The following is a 6,022-nucleotide window of genomic DNA, read 5'->3' as shown; positions in this document are numbered from 1 at the left end:
AGAATTCCGGCACATGCAACCTTGGGCATCGCACTAGGGGAGCGATCTCTAAGACTCTCCCCCCACCGTCGTGCCTCTCCAGCCTTCTTGGCTACCATAGCGGCCTTTGGATACGACCGAGTGTACAGACCGGTCGGGATGCCATCTAGGGTAACACCCTTCTTTCAGATAACCTCATATATGCCCCATGTGAGAAGTTCAAGATGCCTCATATAGAGAAGTACAAAGGCGAGGAAAACCCCTCCGAGCATGTTCACAATTACTATGATGTGATGAGTATGCTCCAAGCATCAGAAGCAGTCATCTATCGATGCTTCCCCATCACTCGTTCGGGGAGTGCCAAGCTCTGGTGGAACACTCTTGAAAAGAAGTCCATCAGCAGCTTCCAACAGCTCAGCCGGAAGTTCATCCACCACTTCCTGGCTGGTACCAAGCAGAAACTGACCCCCCATGTGTTAATTCAGATGAGAGGGGCCCAGAGAGAGGCTTCGAGCCTACTTCAAAAGATTTCAAGCCAAGAGGTTGGAGGTTAATGACCCAGGGAGTGCAGTCGCCATGACCGCTCTCGTTGCCGACCTGCAGAACAATGAATTGGTCGACTCGCTTGCCAAGAAGTCAGTCGCCAATTATGAGCAGTTGATGGCCAAAGCACACGGGTACATGGACATAGAAGATGCCCGAGCATACAAAGCGTCAGCCGAGGCCACAGAGACCTACACGGCCACGTCCTCAATCACAACAGGATAGTCGACCCCCAGTGTCCAGCCATGAGGGAGTCATCAACATGATCAGTTTTCAACAAACTGTACAAAATTTCATTCATTAAATGAAATCCTTTCAAAACTGACTTGATTCTTGTTTTGCACTACCGTAGTGCCCAATTTATGCAGGAATATTAAGCCCTTGGTGCCCGTTTAGGAATAAACCCAATGCACTCACCATATGGTCAACTCTCACAGTCGCCTCTCGACCATAATGGCTATATTGAAACCTAAGCGCAACGTAAGTCCTGGACACCAACCTCATGTTAGACCCTAGAGGGGGGTGATTAGGGTCTTATGCTAATCTAATCCGATTTAAATGCCAATTAAAATTAATTAACAAGTATATTCTTGCAAGATAGATATACAAGAGTTATAAGCAAGAATAAGCAATATGAATAAAGAGATATATCCTATATGATAAATATATGCAAGGATATATGAACTAGCACAAGATGATATATCCTACCAAAGAGATATACAATATGATATATGCTAGGATATGTAAACTAACACAAGGGTAAACAATATGAACTAGATAGTGAATGATAAAAATAATGAGCTATGGACAATGGCGACAAGAAATATAAACATAAGATTAAGTGCGCCAAACCAAACTCAAACACACGATATGATCACGGAGTTCGGACCTTCCGTCCTACGTCTCCGCTCCCCACTCCCGGGGAGAAATCCACTAACACAATCCGATTTGGAAGCCGGAACTTCTACACACTCGGTTTCCAAGTTCACCGAAAACTCTCACACAACAAACACTATGCAAACACACTCTACACCCACTAAGTGTTGAACTAGACGTGTCTCCCTCAAGTGCTTGGTTACAACCTCTCTCTAGGTTCGTCAACCGACGCCACTCATCTTGGGACGATCCCCGATTCTCGCCACACACCTCTCTCTTGGTGTACAAGTGTATTACAAAGTGAATCTCTCAATAAGCACAATATAACAAATGATTGTTCTCTCTAACAAGGTGAGAACTCAATTAGGCTCAACTCAATATCACACAATCTCACAACCCAATTATATAATGTATGCAAATACAATAAGCTCAAATGGGTGTGTGTAAACAATGAGTGAAATCAAAATCAAAACTAAACTCAATTAAAATCTAGCATATAGAAATTATAAACAAAATAATAAATAGCTAGAAATGAGTTTAGAGATTCTTCTCTGAATAACAAGATGGAGAGATGGAGATTGAAGCCCAAACAAGAAGATAATCTCCTCCACTTGTGAAAACCAAAAAACAGCTTTAAACCAAACCCTTAAACAAGTTTAAACCCTTTTTAAAACCCTTGTTAAAACCTTCTTGGATAGTTGAAAAACAACAGCAATAGGGTATTTATACCCACTTGAAATCTCAGTCAAAAACTCCCAAAACAAAAGACCAAAAACCCTAGCCAACGGTAACAAAAACTAGCCGTTGGAAACAGTCAGACTGAGCGCCGGTCGACCGAAGAAATTTGCGGTCGACCGCGATGCAGATCCCAGACTGGGAAAACATGCGGGAACTTCGTCGGTCGACCGATGGAGCTCTCGGTCGACCGCACCGGTCGACCGACCAACTCTCTGCTGCATGGTGACAAAAGAACACATGATTGGTCGACCGGTGCGGTCGACCGAAAACTGACACAGCAGAAAAACAGGTTATAGAGCTGATTTTTGAGACTTTTGAAAATATGTAAAAAATAACAAATGAAGTCCAAAAATAATGAAACTTTAGAAAATGTATATAAACATGAAAACAAACATGTTACAAAAAGAATTTTCCAAATTGCATTTCCCATTTGTGAAAAATCATCATTTTGCAAAATAGTCCAAAACACGAAAATGTAAACATGTGAATTTTGATATTTTGGCTAAACCATGTTTTAAAACTTTGCACAATGATTATATAGACTTAATAAAGTATGTATATGATTACTGTTAAGTCCAAAAATTAAGAATACAATATTTTCACAAAATTGCATATTCTATGCAATATATATAAAACACAATAATAAATATGAAACATGTGATTTCATATTTATAAACATGAAAACTCAAAATAATCATAAAAACTCAAAACACATGTATGTATATATATAACTATATATATGCATAGAAACCAAAACTTCTGTATATGTATATAACTATATATATATACGAAGAAACCAATAAAATGTGTGTGTATATTATATTGAGCTTAGAGTATCTAACACATAATATAAAATCTAAACTAAAGTTACCCAAGCAATGATCTTGATCTTCATTGTAGCTCAGCTTGGTACACGTTGCGGATGAAGCTTGAACTTGATCTTTAACTATGAATTGCAAGGCTTCAACCCAACATTTCACCAACCTCCATTTGATATGATCGTTAAAGCTCTATTCCATCCATCCTCCAACACGTTGTTTGTCTACAATACATAGGAAAACACAAATACTAGACAAACAACATTAGTTGTAAATTGTTTGTTAAACATCATCAAAACAAGAAGGCCAACAATCTCCCCATTTTTGATGATGACAAACAATTTACGAAAAGAGATATATGCATGAAAGGAAATGAATATTCACATGCATATAAACAAACAAGATAGATATACTCACAATATTTCTCCCCCTTTGACAACATCAAAAAGGGGACAAAGGAATTAAGAGAGCGAAAGCTCCCCCTATCAATAAGCATAGGTGAGTATCAAACAAGTATAGGGAATGCTCCCCCTATCAAAAAGCCATATAGAATATAACCAATAAAAATCAAGGCAAAATATGTGAGCAAGCATACATGAATATGCTAAATATCACTCACATACAAAAAGATAACGAGAACATATATAAATATATCAAAGTGAAAAATAATGTCTCATATCAAAGATCATAAAAATTATGTATAAAAGTAGATTTATGAAATCAAAAGAAAGGGAACATGAGAATCATGAAAACAAATCAACCAAATGAAATCATAAATCGAATTTTAAGTCTAAAGGCAATGTTTGATCAATAAAGAAAACTTTCTTTGAAGGGCTTGATCAAACCACATAAAGAATACATTATAAAGCATATTTGAAATATGAATCATCTATTTATGCTATATAATGAATTCAAAAGAACAAATCAAAACAAAATTTTCATAGTTCAAAAATAAGATTATAAAACATACAAAAATCAAGAACAAAAAAAATCATCTTTAAAAGTATAAAGCCAAATCATCATTGATTTTTAAAAATCAAGAGAGACAACTATATCTAGCTCTTGAGCTAGTAGCAACCCATATAAACATTCTAGCATCCGGTAAACATGATTTGGGAATAAACACCCAATAAATCCGGAGGGTAAACATTCTAGCATCCGGTAAACATGATTTGGGAATAAACACCCAATAAATCCGGAGGGTTATATAAGGTCAAACCTCTCATCAAAATAAAACCAATAATCATGAAAACAAAAGAGTTTGACCAATAAAAGGAATTGTTTTCATAAAAGTTTAAAATACATTTTTCAAAACCAAGAAAAAGAAAAATAAAAGTACTAATATTCTTGGCTTAAAAATTATTTTGGCACCCAAGTATTCTTGGTGCCGGTTTGTTTAGGGACATGACCCCTGTGCAGGCTGAGCAGATACCCTAATTCAAGAACTAGACATAAAGTCTGGGGGGAAAACGGCCCCTTCATCCATCCATCATCATCTCGTCGCATCACGGATGCATATTTGACTGTGTGATCTCCAGCAGCATCAACAGTGAGTGTCTATCAAATTGGCCATCAAACTTAGACACATTGAGATGTTGAATACTCTCAACTGGATAGGCCAATTTATCTTATGAGACCCAAAAGATTGAACTAATCTGTCTGGTATTTTCATATCATGGAATGTGTACTGCCTCCTTGCAAGAGCAAAGGAGCTGCAGATGTGGTCATAAGTCATAAAACAAATATCAGTATTAGCAATACAATATACACCACATATATAAAATAGTAAAGCGAGGTTTGAGCAAAAAGATACTTCTTTTACATATCCAACGTAAAGATTGAAACAATAAAAGACTATCAAGTATCAAGTAGTTTGTTTGTTTCCAGTCCACAGACATTTTTCTATTTTAGAGTGTGGCTGAAACATATGAATCTGATGAAATTTAAAGCATCTACTCTATTTGGTTGGTCATGACACTGGTGTAGCCATTCGCTTTTAATTCAAATCCCCTACCCCATATATTTTTGCGTACCCCAAACCTAGAGTTTTGCTTGAAAGTTTTTGAGGGTTTGCAATAGCACTCAAAACTCCCAGCCACTTTTGGATTCATGGAAAAACTCTACGCAAAATGAATTGGGATTGATGATTTGGTTTAAAATTGAATGATTGTACAAACCACACCTCTATCATGACAAAATGAAGTAGATGTTATAACATTCATACAACTCATATGTGTCAAACGCGTTCAAAAAATAGAAAAAAATACATGTGGATTGTGACACAAATACAGTACTTAATAGTCTTCTCCTGTTTTAATTTTTAAGTTAGATCTATAGAAAAATATTATTTTTAAGTTAGCTCTAGAATACCGGTGACTTCATTTGATAAACGACTAGACACCAGCTAATTAGTGGTCATGTTGATAGACTCTTATCAGCAACCAGAAATCAGTATCAAACTGTCAACTTGGGTTGCAAGTGAGGCTCAAACTCAAGCCACGATAAGAACACAATCAGGAAAGGAAGTAATGTACCATATGATTTGATCAAATATGGGTCTTTTAAATTTTTGGACCAATGAAAGTCTTGACCAGATAGACATACACAATTTGATGAACAACCAATAGTATTCTTAACAAATCCAATTAAAATTTAAAAAATGAAAAGCATAATGCCTGAAGCATAGAAAAAAACTAGACAATCAACCAAATGCCTAACACATATAGGCATCGAAGAAGCAATAGAAGACTAGCATTTTCGCCATGGGAACTGAAATATATTGATAAGTCAACAAAAAAACTATAATATTTGTCCATGACAGTAACAATTACGTCATAAAAAGGGTTCACTGAAAGGAATATCTTGCTAGTTTAAAATGGCACTTTTTTAGGAGACCAGTTTAAGGGTTCACTGAGTGAGCAATCTAATAAATGCATCTAAAATAATGAGCAAACATCCAGTGTAATCTTCAAAGAGTAAAACATTGAGAAAGAATAAAAATACAGGAGAACAAACACGTATAAATACTGACCTTCAGTCCATTGATGAATATGAGGAGCTTCTTGTAA

The sequence above is a fragment of the Asparagus officinalis genome, chromosome 4 (assembly GCF_001876935.1).
Source record: "Asparagus officinalis chromosome 4, Aspof.V1, whole genome shotgun sequence".
NCBI classification, from domain to species: domain Eukaryota; kingdom Viridiplantae; phylum Streptophyta; class Magnoliopsida; order Asparagales; family Asparagaceae; genus Asparagus; species Asparagus officinalis.
The sequence above is the reverse complement of the archived record's forward strand: the minus strand, read 5'-3'. Positions refer to the sequence as shown.